This window comes from Polypterus senegalus, chromosome 4 (assembly GCF_016835505.1).
Source record: "Polypterus senegalus isolate Bchr_013 chromosome 4, ASM1683550v1, whole genome shotgun sequence".
Taxonomy (NCBI): Eukaryota; Metazoa; Chordata; class Cladistia; order Polypteriformes; family Polypteridae; genus Polypterus; species Polypterus senegalus.
Genome location: NC_053157.1, coordinates 248,272,692 through 248,292,998, shown reverse-complemented (window position 1 = coordinate 248,292,998; position 20,307 = coordinate 248,272,692).

The window sequence follows — 20,307 nt, the reverse complement described above, 5'->3', positions numbered from 1 at the left end:
CAATTTGTTTGTCTTTCTCCACTTTAAGCCCCTCTGGAAGAACACCAAACACAGCTGTTAATGGGTTAGGAGGGATTGTGAGTCCAAGACTGTCTGAAAGATAATTAAAAATGTTTGTCAAGAATTATGTTAATTTGGTGCAGGCCCAGAACATGTGACCCAGTGAGGCTGGGACTTGATTGCAACGTTCGCAGGTTGGATCCTGTCCTGGAAACATTTTGGAGAGTTTTAGTCGAGACAGATGTGCTCGATATATAATTTTACGTTGTATAATTGTATGCTTTGCACATATGGAGCTTGAGTGAAAGAGTGAGATCTTTTTCCCAGTGTCCTCTTGTATATTTGAAAGGGAGGGATTGTAAAATGATTTTATATATTGTAGAGATGGAGTCTAAGTCCTTGAGATTGAGCAATATTTTTTGCAGCATGGATGAGGGTGCAAGATGAGGAAAATCTGGAAGGTTCTGTTTAACAAAGTTCCTGATTTGAAGATAGTGAAAGAAATGTGTAGCTGGAATGTTAAATTTGGAATGTAATTGTTCATAGGAAGCAAAGACGTTGTCTATATAAAGATCTCTAAGCAAGTTAATTCCAAATTTTTTCCAGATATTAAAAACTGCATATGTTTGTGAAGGTTGAAAGAGGTGGTTCTCTTGCAGGGGTGCCACAGATAAAAGCTTCTCTGTCTTAAAATGCTTTCTACATTGGTTCCAGATTCTAAGTGAGTGGAGCACAATTGGGTTATTAGTGTATTGCCGATAACGTGTGTTTATTGGAGCACAGAGCAAGGAATACAAAGAAGTACTGCAGGATTTTACTTCTATTGCGGACGGAACTCTGTGATATTAAGCGATCTACCAGGGTTATATTCACTTGTGAAAATAAAGCGGCTATCGGATAATTAACAATGGCTACCTTGGCCAAGGGGGGGGAAGATTAGTTCCATCGGTACTGACGATTTTGCATCGGACATATAGAAGCATGTTATTCAGGTCCAAGTAGTCTTCCCCGTTCCCGGTAATCAGAAACTCCAGTGGGGTGACTTGTTATAGAGCTGAGAAAGGAGGTACCTCGATGTAGATGCTTTTTTCTACACTAGTCTGAGTATAGGGTACTGTAAACATGTCCAGTTCGGATTTCACACACTCTTGAGACATTCGATGAACGAAAGACATCTTGAGTTAAAAAATGTTTTTCAATTTCTTTTTTCTGCGGGCATGGGACTTATCCTTGTAGCGGAGAGAAGAAAATGATGTAAAAGCTGAACGGCGCGTCTTTTTGATGATCGGGGCTGCTCGTGATCCAGGAGGTCTCTTACGCATAGATTTCCTCATCACCATCAAACCCACCCCCACTTGATTTTCTTCGCTTCCTCGAGTCACCACTCCTGCCACCACATCTTTAACAATATTCTTTGCTGCTGATTTAATGTGTGGTTTGACAATTTCGAATCCTCTTTTCAAGAGAGGCAAAGCTCTTCTAAACAGCCCGTGAAATATTCCACAGATCATCATGGGGGACTCAGAGAACCCAGGGAGGCCGCTGCCCGCTTGGGCTTCATAATAATGCACGTAAGGGCTAGGGTCAAGGTGAGATCTCATGTCTATATTAGTCTTGTATACACCTCTTAGAGGGTCTGAAATGTAACTTGATTATGACTTTGCCAAACTGAAATGGAACCGGTTTGTTCTGATCCGTCTTTATTTCAATGGTCAAAGTATCAAACTGAGTCTTGATGACCGGAGCATAGTGCTGCCTGTCGTAGGTGATTGTGGTAATCTTATTCATCTCATCCTCAATATGTACGCATCTCAAGAGAGGGATGTAGCTGTCTCCGACTCTTTGGTGAGTCACAATGTCACTGTAGACGTACAAGGAATAAAACCCCACTCTGATATCCGTGGAGTATGGAGCTTCATTCACCAGGCCCATGGTTATGTCCGAATGAGCTCCTAGAATCCTCCCCAGCTGTCCCTTGACATGCAGAGTTTCATCCTTCACAGTGTTTATGATGTAGAATCTTCGCTCCAGAGCGCTGTAGCAGAATCTCATGGTGTTTTCCATTATCGTAGTGACTGCTGAACCGGCCTCGATGGATTTCGGTTCTTTCACCACCACTTCATTCATCTTGGCTGTCACTTTCTCGACGCTAGAGTAATAGCCCGCTGGAATAGTATAAAATTTAGCTATTCGCGGGGTCACCACGATAAATTCATTATCCGGTTTGTCTAGGGTATTCCAGGTGTGTGGATATTGAATTTCAGCCAATCCAACTTCCCAGGTGCCCTGTAGTTCAATTGGGGCGGCTAATTTGATGGTAAATTTGGCAATGGTATTAGTAGGGAAAACATCCCGGGAAGAATTGCTGGGTAGAACAACGTAAAGGCTTTTTCTCTCCATTGTGAACACCCTGTGAATGAAATACTGTTTTTTTATTCTCAGTATTTAACGTCTTGCGCGTAGCTTTCAGGGATCCAACTGTTAAACTTTTCGGGCCATCCGAGCCATTTCACCAAAATATGCTTTTTTCTATGGATATTTTTTTTTCACCAAAATCTTTTCAATCCTGAAGACGTCCATACCTCGAATCTTTTGTAACTCCGCGTCGTAAAAGGAACCTATAATGTCTTTGCGTCATAATCTTTGAGCTTGTAGAGAGGTGGATCCCTCGGGACTAGATCAGAAATGGTAAATACCTCATCTGAAAATGTTTGTTCGTAGCCCTTGGTAAAAGGATTCCGGGATTTCGACACTCTCACCGTATCTCCAACTTTGAATTTATATTTTAGACTTCTTTCGGGTTTAGTTAGGCCGTATAAGACTTTCCAAGAATTGAAACTATTCACCTCGGCAGGGGCCATTTTTATGCCTCGGTGATAACTCAGATTACAAGATTTCACCAAGTTCTGTAGCGCCTGCAGATAGGACTGGGTATTCCGGGAGCTGAAATAACGCCACATTTTGGTCTTCAGAGTTCGGTTGAATCTCTCCACCACCGAAGCCTTTAATTCACTAGCGCTGGTAAAATGTTTAATCCCGTGTTTTTTGAGCAGGCTTTAAAATTTCCAATTGAGAAACTCTTTACCGCTATAGGTCTGAAGTTTGATGGGAACTCTACCTTCCTCCAAAATTTCTCGAAAAGCCCTTGTTACGTCTTTACCGTTTTGTTTTTCAGAACCCTGACCCAGGCATATTTAGAAAAAATATCTCTACAAGTCAGTAGATACTTGTAGCCTTGGTTATACTCAGCCAGGTTTGTCATATCTGCCAGGTCGATCTCCCATTGCCCGTCTATATTGGAAACATACACCTTATTCCTTTTAAAATGGATTCTGGCCGGTTTATGTATCATGTAGGTGTATTGCCCTAATAAACACTCGGACACCTCTTAGTCCCTAATATTGTGACCTGCTTGCAAGAGAGCTCTTTTCAAGGACTCTTTACCCCCCAAGGCCCCCACGTTCTCAGAGTTATAATATGTTTTTCCCAAGACCTGTTCCATCGCCGGTGATAAAACAGACACTGACACAACTTAACAACTTAGAAAACTTTTATTTAGGAGTCTGAATTGTTCAGACTGTTGCTGTTTCAGGTTCAGAATTACCCACAAGTTCTATCAGATCATCAAATTCCAGGTCATATTCAGTCTACGGGTTCATATGACCCTCATGATTAAAATTATGCTTACAGCGTAAACATTACGGCGGGTTACAGAGTAGGAGTATTCATCCATTTCATAAAAAGACTACATTGCAGTATGATAAATAGAGCTGGTATTTTCAAATTCATCCACAGTCTGTTCAACCACTGTGTCTATTTTGTGAATCGGTAGTAGAATATTATAATACCCCCACAACTTTTACCGCCAGTTGTTTCAGCCAAGATTTGCGGAAAATCTTCTGAAAGCGACCTTGACGGTAGACGGTTTCAGGTTCAAAGAGGCAGGTATGCCTTGTCTGGTCGGGATAATTTATATCACAGCCTTGACATTCTTTTTTCTTGTTGTAGTAGACAATAATGTCCAGCAGAGACGTTATCAGTCCTTTAATAAGTTGCAGGGCCTTTTTCCAGGTTTCAGACAGCACACCATCAGGGCAGTCCATATCTGTCTCAGAAAGTCAGATCGACATCGGTTCCTGTGGAACTTGTTTGTTCACCCACGGCTGTCCTGGAGCTAGGTGAGAGGTTTCCATCTGATCACCATTAGCGGAGACCGGGAAGACCTCACCAACCCTGGAGATTGGAATCCATTGACTGTAATGAGGTCGTATACTAAAATACCGTGGGTAAGATTCTTGGTGGTCCTGAATGCAATCGACCACCCGGCCCGAGTTATAGAGGTGGTAAGATTCAGGCTTTTGGAGTCTCAGGCTTTGGAGCCTCAGGCAGGAACCCTGAGGTTGTTACGCTGACCTCGGTCATTTCACAGTCTGTAGCTGCCGATATGCAGAGAGCTTTAAAAGCTTCAACGAGTTCTGAAATGGCCAGGTCCTCCATCTGGATCCGGTGACTAACAGGTTGAGTATTTCTGGTAAAAGGGAGGGGCGTGGTGTAGAATAAAGGTGGGTTTATCATTTCATCATCGCTCGAATCTAGCTATATTTCAGACCACTTAGTCCATTACTCGCCACCGCTTCAGCTTGCAGAATTTAGGCCTTGAATACTAAAGGTGGTGGGCAGTTTTCCTTATTGTTGTCGGCTGATTCTATCCGTGTTTCGCACAATTTAGTCAGACCCTTGTCTGCCGCTTCAGCTTCAAGAAACTCGGGCAACAAACATATTTTAACCCCATTCAAACTATCCTTCAAATAGACCCTGCGGATCCGACGCTTCACTGGGGCATTGGTAATAGATTCCATTTCCTTCTCAGAGTCTTTAGAGCCAAAGAAGATGCTTCACTTTTTTATACACCACTTTCAGAAGGGCTTTCAGAAGGGAGAACACGTCTGGAAAGTGGGGGCGACCCCACAAAACAGGTTTTGACAGGCCAGGGGGGCCAAGGCAGGCCCTTCATGCGTGGATGGACATGTTGCGGACAGATCCTCGACATGTCTGGGCATGTCCTCAGGAGAAGGTGTTGCCAGACCGGAGCCAAGGCAGAGGCATCATCCATCAAAATGTTCTTGACACTTACCTTTGGCAAACAGGTGGTTGGGGCTGGGAGTGGGGTTAAGGAGGGGGCAGACATCTATCAAACGGCTCTTGACACTTACCTCGGCCAATCAGGTGGGTGGGCGGGAGACTGGGCGGGGACAGGTTGTCATTCACCAATCCACCACAAGGAGGTGAAGCCAGCATTCCCATCCACCAATCATGTGGAGGGGCGGATCTTAAGGTCATTAATCATTTTGATTGACAGTTTGACATATACCGCCTGGCTTATACTACTGTCGTAAATTATGATGAGTGCCATAAGGTCACCGTTGAGGTCAGAGTTCTAATGGACTGTCCATACTGACCACTGACTTTATTAAATTACTCTTCTTCATCTCCTCCTCTTCTCTTGTCCCCATTCAGTGTGAGGCACACAATGACACAACACAGCAGAGTGAGGACATGACTGAGTGACTGAAGACCCTGGTGACACTCATTAGAGAAATCAGTCAGCTGGAGATGTCACGACAGTCCAGTGTAGTCTTTGAACCTCTAAGGACCCCTAATAATTTTCTATCTGCCATTTTCATTTGTTTTAATGTTTAAAATTTGTGAAGTTGAGTACTCAAACCAAAGTGTCTGCTCTGTGCAGTAAAGAATGGAAGATGACGAGGGCTTTTGTCAGCTTTAACTTATTGTGTGGCTGTGAAAAAGTAAGTTCACCCCATGGAATGTTTATCTTTTCTTTTTTAACATTTTTGGGCCAATCAAGACTCAGACTCAACAGACTTCTTGACCCTCTCTATCCCATAATGCACCAGTCACAGGACCCCCATAACTCTCAGACCCTCAGTCACATAACACTCAGACTTTCATATCATACGTCTTGCCTGAGATAATAAAAGAGAAACATTTTCAACTCTGATGATCCATTCAGTCAAAGTACAAACTCACACTGTAAAAACTCGTCTCTTATCTGAAGACCAGGATGCTGCAGGGCGTCATTGGTAGCTTCACCACCTGAAAATAGAAAGAAAAGAGATTGGCAGAAACTGCGAAGACAGCAGCGTGTAATGTGAGATCAGATCTTTAACTTGTGTTACAAATGCGCTACCAGTACAATGAAACATGTAAGAAGTATAAAGGAAATCAGGCAAAATGTCGATTTGAATATCCTGTTACACACGTGCCTCCATTTTGTGCCAGTCCTGATTATGATTACTGTCTGTAAAGACCTTATCGTTTAAGCAACTGTTTCATCTTTTTCCATCAATTTTACAGGACTCAACTTTATTTTGTCTTGTCTCCCTATGTACAATTCATATTAAAAATAAGTATGTAGTGAATCAGAAACAATTAGGACAAAGTAAGCACAAATTCTTAGAAAGGTCTGCACATTTATAAAATTTCCAAATTTGAAACTTCTTCTATCTAGAAGTATTCAGACACTTAATTTGGGGACTTGCTGGAAGCCCTTTTGTCAGTCTTCTTCATTAAGAATCTACAAGCATTACGCTCCAGGATTTGGCCATTATATCCCATTCTTCCTGGCAGATTCTCTCAAGCTCAATGAAACTGGATGGGAAGCATGTCATCTGCCATCTTCAGTATTTCCCCACACATGTTCCATGGGGTTTAAGTCTGGATATTGGCTCAGTGACTTGAGGACACTGAGAGACTTGTCACAAAGCCACTCCGAAGTTGCCTTGGCTGTAAGCTTAAGGTCACAGGCTTTCTTCTAGAGTCTTTCTATATTTGTTACATTCATCCATCCCTCAATTCCGATCAGTCTCCCTGTTCACACAGAGTGATGCTGAGACCACCAGGTTCACTATAAAATCCTTTTAAATGTCGGTGGTAGACATGACTTCTGAGGAAAGGACACCATACATGTAGAACACAAGAGCCCAGGGGGAGCACAACTGAAAATGGATGAACGTGATCTTTTAACATGGGCTCCATCCAGCAGAATGTAATGGACACTAAAGACAGCAGGAGCAGATTCAGATGTTATGATGTTTTAAAGCACTGACATCCATCTAATTTAATTTCATCAACATCTTCTCCATTTTTAAATGAACAATTAATTTATGTACTGAGCCGGTTTGTCCATTTTAAAACATGTTTCTGTTCATTATTCTTAAGTTGACCAAAGCAAAGGAAATAAAAAAAAGCCAGATCTCAAATGAAAAAGTACTTTTTAAGAGAATATATGGAAAAAGTACAAGAAATATAGTATTTCGACTTAAAATTCCAAAACATTTTACTAAAAGCTGCGGTTTAATTAATCACCGAGAAAGATAACATATTGTAAAAAACCCTTAACAGCAAAGGATGGCAGAAAAATGTTAAAGAGCAGGCCTTCTTCAGTGTTCTCTTATTGTCACTCTGGTCTTCCTAATGGCCTTCAATAACAAACACAACGTCACCGGACGCTCTACCTGATAGAGTCCTTATGATGTCCCCCTCGCTGATCTTCTCCAGACTCTTTTTCAGATCTGACAGCTCCTTTCTCAGGTCCTCAAATGAGAAATTAGCGGTGACTGTGAAGCTCAGTGCATCTCCATCAGCAGGAAGGACACAGCGAGATGAGAAAGTCTGCATCAGGAGAGAAGAGGGGACGAGATTTCAGAAAGGAGACATTAAAGAGTAAGTAATGCTGATAAGAGGGGACTCTTCTGAATTAAGGATCAGTGTGGTGGGCAGTCAGCTTGGGTTTAGATGGTGAGAATGCCTGTCATTGACTTGTTGGTCAGTTATGAGAGGATATTTGGTGGAGTGTAGTGGAGCATCAAAGATTATCAGTCTTAACTATCAATGAGCTTTTTACCCAGGACTCCCTGAGACAGGAAGACACAGAATTCACTTGGCACACCAAACAAGGCATTGTGCTTTTTATGGTTCTGAGACAAACTTAATTAAATGAAATGTAAAGACTGTAAAGGGAGAAAGCTATTTAATATGATTAAACAATTGAAGGTCTGCAGCTCAGAAGTGGGGCTTGTGAGGAAATCCTGGGAGCCTTTGTATCTTCATCATCATCATCACCAACCACACAAAGTAGAGAAAGCTACGGCAAGCTAAGTTACTGTATATTGCGACCACCATGTATAAAGTGTAAATCAAGAAGAGAATATCCCTAACATCTGCAAAACACAGTAGACATCAAGACTGTGGGGTCTGAGCTGTGAGGAAATGCTGAAGGATTTGAATCTCATCAGTTTAAGGATGGAGACATCAGAAGGTGGCCTTGGAAAAGAGTTGTCCTTTATTAGATGTCTTCTTTTAAATTTCATAAAAATCACTTTGTGACACAAACACTTGTAAATTCATCTGCCTGTCATGTACACTAAGATACCAAATTAGAGATTTTTGTAAACAGTACACTGAAAATGTTAAGGAAATATGAAAAGACAGTCTGTGCTGGGCTGAATTTTCTGTTCATGACATGTTGTACAAACTCCTCAGATCTTTTAAAATTTCTCTCTAAATGTTCTCAGGTCCCACACTCCCCAGTATGATCAGACTGTAAAGTGTCGCTGTCACCTGCAGGAAGTGGAGATGGTCCTTGGTCTCTGAAAGCTCCTTCAGCTCATCTTCTCTCCTCTTCAGCTCCTCAATCTCCTTCTCCAGTCCCTCTATGACTGCTTCAGCCATCACAGTTTCTCTCTTTTCTTGTTATCTGATTTTCTCAGCCAGTTCCTGTGAGCTTCCTCAATGCACCGCATCAGAGCAATGAAGCTCTTCTCATTATCTTCCACCTCTTTTTCCACAGAGATCTGGTGGAGGGGGAAAATATTTTGAATTGAGTCACCTGATAAGAATAACCAATCACAAGACACATTTGCTTTTATTTTGATGTTGTGAAGAGCAGTTTGAATGGGCTGGAGTGATTGGTGGTATTTTAATTGCAGATGGAAGGTCAGTTGAAGACTGCCACCCAGACAATATGTTCACCCCACTACATCATCACTTTGCTGATGCTCCTATTAAGGCACCTGCAGGACTTTAAGGTGTATTTAGTCCTAAAAGTCTTCCTTGCAAAGGATCTTGACAGCCATTAACAAGAGCTGCTGGTAGACAGTTCTACTGTCTTGTAAGAACTCCATTTAACCTTTTACTTTCACAAAGGTCTGACTTTAAAAAAGGCATCTCCTGCTCATCCTGGGGTTAGTAGTGGAGTAGGACAACACACACCTGGAGTGAAGAAGAAGACAAAGAAGAAGTATGAGTGTGTGTGTTGGGCGGTTATTGTGAAAAAACTTCTGGTTAATAGTTGTGTTCTAATTTGTTGTGTGAGACATCATCATTTCAAACCAGTGAGATAACCTAACTCCATCTCATAAGTTTGACATGATGACATCTCACATCCAATAAGAGGGTCTAGTTGTTGGTCAAAATGCTTCTGATTTAACTGAAATACATGGACTCTTTGCTTTTTTACCTTCCACTATCTCTCTTCCATGGCATACCACAGAGTTGTGAGTCTTTATGTCTGTGTTTAATGTGTTTCTACTTCATGAATGAACTTCTCATTATTGCTAATGAATTTGCCATTGCAACTATGGCTCATATTTGTATGGTGACACCCGGGATAGAGTTAGAGAGCAGGTGTGTCACAGTGAGAAATAAAAGTTAGCTATAAGCTGCAATTCTGTCTGTTATTGTCAACCCCAAAGCTAGTGGTGTTTGGTTGTTTTTATGACTTTGCACAGCTGGACTGTGACTCTGGTAAATCTGAGATAGAAGGCATGAATGAGGAGCCTCAAAAAGTTACCTCTGAACCAGTCCCTCGAAAGATGCAGGTAATGATAATATTGATTACTTTTATTAGGAGAATGGAGATTAATCTTTACTCCAGATTCAGAGAGTCTTTTATGGTGTGTTGCCTTTGGTACACATGTGGAAAACTACCTTGATTGGGGGATAGGCTTCTGGTCAGATCAGGGACGGAAGGATACAGTTGTCATTCTCCATGGTGTCCAGTTCTTAGTGAGCAATTTAAAAAAGTAGGGTCAGTAGGCAGTTCTGCAGGACAAATTTAAGAATATAGGTACAAAGATGAGGAACAGTAGTAGTCACAAGTTCTGCCTGTGCCGCACACTAGTCTACACAAGACGGAGGAGATTAGAGAGCTTAATTCACATTGGCTATCTTGGTGTAGGATGAAGGAGTGGAGATGGGTTATATTTCTGCTGGAGGGGCCCTAATGTAAGCTCAATATGAATCACAAATAAATAAATGGAAAGAATTATTAAGAAACTGTGGAACAACACTTACAGTATTAAGAACAGGAGTATTAGTGAGCAGTCTGCAATCGACTAGGAGTTCCAACAGTACTTCGAATGAGGCCCACCAAGACACTGTCAAGACCCTAGGCTAGACACAAAAAGGGCCTAATAGAATTTTTTTATACAAGTAAAGATTTATTCTTCACAAAATAGTATTCTAAATGCAGAGATGGTCTGTTGAACCAGACAAGACAATCCACTGAAAACAAAGTACCAAAAAAGAATTGAAAGAGAGCAGTTGAAAAACAAAGCACAGGTTCACAAATTAAAAAAAAAACTCACAATAGGATAATGCACAGCCAAAAAAATATAAGAACTCACTAAAGTCACAGAGTGAATTCATAATGAGGAATTCATTCAGCTAGGAACTATGGGAGACCCTTTGGATTTATAGGGCAGAGAAGCAGTTCCTGGCATTGACTGACAGGTGTCCACGCCTCTTGGGGAACCACACACAAAATACATGGAACATAACACAGGCAGCTTATAGATAGAATCAAATACAAACAATAAACCACATACTCAACAAATTCAAAATTAACTTAATTAAATAAATAAGACTTTGAACCTTAGTCAGGGCCAGAACCTTAGCTGAAAAATGACATGGTCAGCATGGCTTTAAATGAGTGATTTCATCTATCAGTAATAAGCAGGAATTCTGTGAGGAGACAACAAAAGCAAGTGAGCTTAAAAACATAAACTAAATTGGACGCCTCCCTTCACTTGTACTGTCACCTTTGTATCTGCGCTAAATAAATTAGGTTGGAAAACTTTAGTCTGTCATGCCACAGAAATGTGTGTGAAGAGTTCTTCCTCAGCTGGACAAGAACTTCTCATAAATGAATCCTGGAATAACTGGACATGAGACAGCATGCTACCTTGGAGAGTGTGGCATTTTATTGCAAGGTCAGACCCAAACTAACAATCACAATTAAGCAACCCTAAATGAGAGAATGTGTGGGAAGATCTATGATAACTGGAGGAAACCCACAGAGATACTGGAAGAAGGGATAAACTCCATATGGAAAATGAATGGAGGACAGTGGATCAGAGATTCAGAGGGCATGACCACTAGACAACTTTACTGTCCCATATCATAAAATATTAAAGCTTACTTAAACAGGTGCAGATGCACATGATGTAAAGCCTACTCTCAGTCAAACAGTGGAGAATCTTAAGGTATGGACTTAGTAAAACTGGGACATACCAAAATGAACAGGAAAAAAACATTAAGATCTCCAAAACTGAATATGCCAGGTTTCCAAATGAGGCCTTTTACAGAAAGGGACAGGTTCAACAATCAGAATTTAACAACAACAAAAGAAATTAAATAACTCATCTCTAAGTCACAACATCAACTCCTCCATTGCCGGTCCCAAGCCTGGATGAAAAAGGAGGAGGGTTGGGCGTTGGGCTAGCAACCCCACCACGTAAAACCCCAACGCTATAGAAATGCCAAAAAAAGAAACAGAGACTAACTTTCTGGAAGATGAAGGATCTTCGACAACTCAGAGACGCATGACGCTAGATGGTTAAAGCTGAAAGGAAACTACCGAGCCGACTACCCTTCTTTCGATGCGACCTTGAGGCAGACATCACAAGGATGGGCTACACCTGGAGTCAAGTAGAAAGAATGGTCCAGGACAGAAATCTCTGGAGATCTACCTTTGGTGGCCCATACCCCAGAAGGGTTGGAGGGCATAAGTAAGTAAGTAAGTAAGTAAGTAAGTCACAACACCATTAATACGAACGTGGAGAGTAGGTTAATTAGATCATAGCTCAACAAAGCCATAAGAAGAAGATATGCAACACAATTACAGAAATTACCAATGCAACTGGAGATAAAATCATAGAGCATATAAATGTAACTGACACATTTATGGTGTACAATAAATCTTTATATTCTGCTCAGTTTAAAGAAGATGACAGCAATAGACTGCAGCTGCAGACCTCCAGATCTACACTCCTTTGAGGATGTGGTCACTTTGTATATCAGTTGTGATGCCTGGTTAAATTATGATTAAGGTTAGGGTTGGCAGAGTGTTTTGTGACTTGAATCGTCTAAAGTAATTGACAAAAACCTGCCATCCAATTGGCTGTCCAGTGGAGCAAGTGAATTATGGAGTTGCGGCGGTCTGCAGTTGGACCCATCACGAAACACAATCTAAGGAGTTTTTTTATGCAATACAAATACAACAGTTTCACACTCAATGCAGAGGAAAAACCTCTGATACACTAAGAACTACTGGATGCTGTAGATTCATTCCAAAGTGGGAAAACAGCAGGCCCTGATGGCTACCCAATTGAATTTTATAAAGACATTTTCAGCTACGTTAGCTCTAAAATTATTAGAAACATTTATTGAAGCTGAAGACAACAAAATTCTTCCTCAAACTTATTGCCAAACATTAATTACCAGTTTTCCAAACCAAAAATAATAACTTGTTACAATCTGCATCATACAGACCAATTTCATGTCTGAATAATGATGTTAAGATTCTCTCCCAAGATTTAGCTAAAAGGACTGAGAAAGTGCTTCCTTTTGTAATGTCACAAGACTAACTCATATTTATTAAAGGCAGATGCTTAGCTTCAAAACTTTGGTGTCTGTTTAATGTAATATACTCAGCCATATAATCTAACACACCTCAGATCTTATTGTCTTTGAATGCAGAAAAAGACTTTGACAGAGTTTAATAGGACTCTTTATTTACCAAATTACATAAATTTAGGTTTTCCCTACATATATCTGCATGGATAAAATTGCTTTCCACCAGTCCAGAAGTTTCAGTTGGTACTAACAAGATGATTTCAAACTTTAAATAGGATGTGGTTCTTGACAAGGGTGCCCTGTATCACCATTGCTTTTTGAATTAGTTATCAAGTCACTGGTTAATCATTTTCAAAGTACAGTATATCAGGCGTAAAGTGGATTACCAGAGAAGGACTTGAACAGAAAGTATCACAAGATTATGTTTTACTGTATACTGTATCAGATGCGCAATACAACTTTACCAGTTGTCCTTAATGCACTAGCAAAATTTCAAAAGACATTCATTTGAATATAAGTGTGCTTTTTCCAGTGAACTCTCTAGCTCACCATACAAGACAGGATATCTTGATATTTTATCAGAACAGTTTAAATATCTTAGAGTAAACATCACAAGTAAATATATCTATGTCATCACATTTTTGTAACAGCAATGAAAAAATCAAACAAGATGTGAACAGATGGTCTACCTGTCATCTCACATCAGCAGGGAGAATCAATACTGTCAAGATGAACATCCTTTGCAAACTTATTTTTCTATTTCAGAACATCCTTACATACATTAACAAATCATACTTTTAGAAGCTAAACTCATATTACCTCATTTATCTGGATTTACAAATGGCCACACATTCAAAAGTTAAAGCAGAAGGTGGCATGGCACTACCTAACTTTCAATTTTATTACTGGATGACAAATGTACAAGCTATGAAGACCTAGAAATCGACACAAATTGAATATACACAAGCCTGGACTGCAACAGAATTAAAATCCTGCAGTACTTTTTTATATGCTCTGCTTTGTGCGCCAGTAAATACAAATTACCGTCAATGTACTAATAATCCAGTCTTCCATCAGTCACTCAGAATATGCAACCAATGCAGGACATGCTTTAAGGCAGAGAAGCTGTTACCTCTTGCTCTTCTCCATGAAAATCATTTTTACAACCTTCTCAAGCCTACACAGTATTTAATCTTTGGAAAATGTCCGGGATTAAATCACTTACATACACAACTGTATATAGATGTTTCTTTGCATCTTATGAACAATTAACAATTTAAATTTATCTTCCCAGAAACATGATTTTCCTCTTCTTTCAAATCAGAAATTTTGTGATTAAGAACCTGTCCAATTTTCCTGAACATCCACTTATTTTAGAAGAAATATTGACCAGTCTTATATAAATATATAAAAACATTTCAAAGTCTCTGCTTTTCAAAGATCCTAGTGTGCAGTGGGAAAAGGATCTATCAAATAATATTTCAGAAAAGAGTGGCAGGCAGCCATGCATAGAATACACTCCAGCTTCTTATGTTCAAAGCACTCAATCATTCAACTTATCTCATTTAAAATTGTACAAAATATATCCAGGCCAAGATCCAATCTGTTAATGTTGCAGTGTCACTCCATCTTCACAGGTCACATGCTTTAGAAGTGCACCAGATGAACAACATTTTGGACAAAAATCTTTGAATGGCTCTCCTACAGTACTGCAGTCACAATCACTCATAACCCATTAACAGGTGTGTTTGTCGGGTTCCCAGAGAGGCCTAAAGTGGAGAAGGATAAATTGACTGTAATGGCCGACACCACACTACAAGCTCATTGACTTGTCCTGATTAACTGGAGGAATCCCAGCCCACCTTTCATACGTCATTGGGTCACTGATGTTCTACACTCTTTGTAACTGAAAATAGTCAAAGTCTCGCTTAGATCATTGGTTCAAAACTTTTTAAAAATATGGCAAGATTTAATTAGTAAAACTTTACAATAAGCATTCATATCGGGGCGGAACGCTTAGTATTTATTTATTTATTTATTTAATTATTTTCCCCTCCCTTTCTCTCTTCTGGGTATTCAGTTCTGTTTTGTTTGGTTTTGTCTTTTTTCTGCTTTCAGATTTTTTTTTCATTATTTTTCTAGTTTGATTAAAGGGCATTTGTTGTATACGTTTGACTTGATTGGGCGCATTGTTATTTTCTTCAAATAAAATTGAAAAAGTAAAAAAAAAAGACAATTAAGGAATATTGTGCCCACTGATCCAAATTGAATCATCAGCGTTGACCTTCGGTGTGAGTTTTTGTCAGCAGAGTTAAGTCCCCTTTAAGCAATGAATGGAATGTCAGAGGACTTTAGGGTGATGCTGTCTGAATCTCTAAAATAAATCATGGAATACCATCAACAGTGAAAGGCCATGAAGGACACCACAAACGTCTTCTCTAACTCTCCCTTCTCGTGTCCCTACTCATCATCACCAGTAAAGCTCTGCTGCTCTTCAAGTTCTCATGTATTTCTCCTCTCTTTGATATGAAGTGTTGTCTTCCTCTTCCACTCACCTTCATCTCCTCCATAGCCCTCCTCATCTCCTTCAGTGTCTTTTTTCTCTCCTCAAGTCTCCTCTTGATGTCACTCAGTGTCGCCCCCAGCTGTTACTGTTTGGACACACAAGAGGACACGTGGTCAGATCAGAATTCACGTTCACTTTGTGATTTTTTTCTTCTCTTTTTGAGTTCTGACATTTGTACAACACATTTGCTTGACATTTCATGACATGTCATACTTCTGTCACACTCTGACATAGTAGGTGACACACTGAGATTTGATTCAACAGATATGAGTAACACATAAGATTAGAAGAAAGGTTTAATTTTACTTATTCAAGATGGAGTTTGGAGTGATAGAGTTAATCAAACGAAGGAGACTAATTGAGGACATAGTGGTGTGTGAGTTAGTTCTTGATGTTTACAAGACATTACATCGACGACTGGGAAATCAGAACTTCACACACAAAAAAAAAAAACAAAACTGGACCGTGTAGGTGAAGAAAAACCTGAAAACACACGAGGACTTAAACACATAATGTTTGTAATTATAGGGTCTACAAGGCCATTTGATATCCTGAGTCAGATTTGTGAGGACATGGTGATTTTTTGTCATTTTTTTGAGTCAAGTAAGATATGTGACTCTACAAAAATGCAAATAATTCTGTTAAATTCAGTAGGAAGGTAAACTAAAAGGAACTGAAATTATATTTTTATATGATACATACCCCATGTATTGTTTTTTTTTATTTTCATGACAAAGAAATTTTATTTTTAAGAAAATGTTTATTATGTTTATGTTTTTTGGTTTCTCCAGAGCCTTCAAGACCACCCAGACATCCCTGTTAAGGGGTCAGCTCAAACATCTGCAGGTGGGTGAGCCTGTGGTGTCCTGATGATGGACTATCTGTTAGGCAGAGAGTAGTTTGGGAGACTCAAGGATTGTGTGACGCAACACTGGAGCAGCACAAGGAACAGGCCTGTCTGCTTTACTGTTCACTCTGCACACCTCACACTGGAAAGAACAACAGCAGGTTATGTCAATTGTAGAAATTCTCCGATGATTCATCACATATGAAGTTTATTGATGAGGGGATGAGACAGAGTATAGGAGTTAGGTGGAGAACATTAGGAACTGCCTGCAAGTCAACATCAGCAAAGCCAATGAGCCAGTTATTAACATTCACCACACCAAGAGCCTCTGTGTCTGATCACTATTCAGGAGTGGACATGTCAGGGACATGTGATTATAATGTGTCTTTTAAAAAGATTTGAGATCAGCTCAAACGCAAACTCAAATTCTTTAAAAATGGACAAACAACCAACTAAACACACTTACTGAGCATGTGGCAGCACTAAAGACTGCCTCTCTTCACTATTCACTATTCAAGGAGTTGATGTAGAGGTGGTCTACTCCTACAAGTACTTGGGGGTCCACATCAATGACAGGTTGGGCTACTCTTGGAACTCAGAGGAACGATAGAAGAAAGAGCTGAGCAGATTTTTCTTCCTCAGTAGACTGTGTTCCTTTAATGTGATGATGGATATCCTTCATATCTTCTACCACTAATAGGAACATTGCTGATAATAGACACCCCTCTGTGACTCAGCGCTGAAATGATGTCCCCACTCCACTGTGGCAAGAGTTTATTCTGTATTGAAAATTTTTAAAACTTCTGGAAACTCAGATACTTCAGAGGAACAAATTAAATTTTAAAATCTACCAAACATCATAGACATAAATCTATTCTGGGGAGCTCTCTGTGTCACCTTCCAGCTTGGAAAGTCAAAAAGATGAAGAGATCTGGGGCCTCATGCATAATGCCATGCGTAGAATTCACACTATAACATGACATAAGCACAAAAGCCGAAATGTGCTCCAACTTCCACGTTCTTTCACTACATAAAGCGTGGAAATTAATGCACGTTCACGTGCCTGCTGCCCCACCCTAACTCCTCTCAGAATTACGCCTCTTTGAATATGCAAATCAATATACAGTGCTGTAAAAAACTATTTGCCCCCTTCCTGATTTCTTATTCTTTTGCACGTTTGTCACACAAAATGTTTCTGATCATCAAACACATTTAACCATTAGTCAAATATAACACAAGTAAACACAAAATGCAGTTTTTAAATGATGGTTTTATTATTTAGGGAGAAAAAATCCAAACCTACATGGCCCTGTGTGAAAAAGTAATTGCCCCCTTGTTAAAAAATAACCTAACTGTGGTGTATCACACCTGAGTTCAATTTCCTGATTACTGCCACACCTGTTTCAATCAAGAAATCACTTCAATAGGAGCTGCCTGACACAGAGAAGTAGACCAAAAGCACCTCAAAAGCTAGACATCATGCCAAGATCCAAAGAAATTCAAGAACAAATGAGAACAGAAGTAATTGAGATCTATCAGTCTGGTAAAGGTTATAAAGCCATTTCTAAAGCTTTGGGACTCCAGCGAACCACAGTGAGAGCCATTATCCACAAATGGCAAAAACATGGAACAGTGGGGAACCTTCCCAGGAGTGGCTGGCCGGCCAAAATTACCCCAAGAGCGCAGAGACGACTCATCCGAGAGGTCACAAAAGACCCCAGGACAACGTCTAAAGAACTGCAGGCCTCACTTGCCTCAATTAAGGTCAGTGTTCACGACTCCACCATAAGAAAGAGACTGGGCAAAAACGGCCTGCATGGCAGATTTCCAAGACGCAAACCACTGGTAAGCAAAAAGAACATTAGGGCTCGTCTCAATTTTGCTAAGAAACATCTCAATGATTGCCAAGACTTTTGGGAAAATACCTTGTGGACTGATGAGACAAAAGTTGAACTTTTGGAAGGCAAATGTCCCGTTACATCTGGCGTAAAAGGAACACAGCATTTCAGAAAAAGAACATCATACCAACAGTAAAATATGGTGGTGGTAGTGTGATGGTCTGGGGTTGTTTTGCTGCTTCAGGACCTGGAAGGCTTGCTGTGATAGATGGAACCATGAATTCTACTGTCTACCAAAAATCCTGAAGGAGAATGTCCGGCCATCTGTTCGTCAACTCAAGCTGAAGCGATCTTGGGTGCTGCAACAGGACAATGACCCAAAACACACCAGCAAATCCACCTCTGAATGGCTGAAGAAAAACAAAATGAAGACTTTGGAGTGGCCTAGTCAAAGTCCTGACCTGAATCCAATTGAGATGCTATGGCATGACCTTAAAAGGCGCTTCATGCTAGAAAACCCTCAAATAAAGCTGAATTACAATTCTGCAAAGATGAGTTGGCCAAAATTCCTCCAGAGCGCTGTAAAAGACTCATTGCAAGTTATCGCAAACGCTTGATTGCAGTTATTGCTGCTAAGGGTGGCCCAACCAGTTATTAGGTTCAGGGGGCAATTACTTTTTCACACAGGGCCATGTAGGTTTGGATTTTTTCTCCCTAAATAATAAAAACCATCATTTAAAAACTGCATTTTGTGTTTACTTGTGTTATATTTGACTAATGGTTAAATGTGTTTGATGATCAGAAACATATTTGTTTGACAACATGCAAAAGAATAAGAAATCAGGAAGGGGGCAAATAGTATTTCACACAACTGTAAATAGCCCCTTTCCTTCAGCGCTTCAGAAAGACAATGGTGAAAGCATGGGGAAAAAGAAAAAAAAAACTTCAGCGAATGGAAAAGATAATGGAAAAGAAATGGAGGTCCTGCTAGCTGAAATAGATGCCAGGAAAAATGTTTTATTTGGTAACCTAGAAAGTGGCATTAGCAACAAAAGGAAAGTGATGGAGTGGCATAGCATGGTGGACGCAGTCAAGAGTGCTGGGACAGAAGATCGTACTGTGAGCGAATTAAAAAAGAAGTGGTCAGACATCAAGTTGCCGTGAAAAGGAGAGTCGCAGCTCATCGTCTGCATGTTAGCTCCACTGGCTCACGCCGTTTGAGCAGCGAGTTGCAGCAAGTATTGGCGACACACTCATTGCCGGCATTTTACCAGCGAGGGAGGGAGATTTTGACATCACCACAGGTGCCGGTGTGTTTTTATTTCTTTTTTGATTACCATGATCCATACTCATGTAAATAATTTGTATGAGTAATAAGACAAACAATCATGTATTAATTACTATTTATTTACTTCTTGACAGTAGTACAAAAGCTGACACCAATGCTGAGGACATGGTTCCGGGCGATGATGGTGCTGCTTCTGTGCCGACCACATCTTCGGGCACTGGCTGCTCACACACCCCTGCCTCGGAAACTGGTGGGCGATCATCTGGCTGTGTGCTGACTGATGCAGTTCTAGAATCTCAAAATGCATTAGTGGAGGCGGTGACAGATGTGGCTAATGCACAACGGGATGTAGCCAATGAACTATGAAATATCAAGGCAGTATTGTGTGACATTAACCAAAAATTAAATTAATTTGTGAAAAAATAAATGATTCATCTGCTTACCTGTTTTTACATTCTGTTAATTACATTCATTCGACATTGTAATGCTGTCCAGTGTGGCTGATCATTTGGTGGTCCAGGGTAGGGTTCATTATACCGCATCTCTTCAGGTACTGGCAAGTTACGAATGAGTGCCATATTATGTAGAATGCTACATGCTTGCACGATGCAACACACTTTCTGTGGACTATAGAGCAGCATTTCACCAGTCTTATCCAGGCAGCGCCAATGGCCCTTAAACTGCCCTATAGTATGTTCTACCACCGCCCAAGCCAGAGAGTGGAGGTCAGTACAACATTGCTCTTGTTCAGTCAGTGGGTTGGCGAGAGGGGTGAGGAGCCACGTCTTCAGCAGGTACCCACTGTCACCTAAGTAATTGTGTTATATGGTTA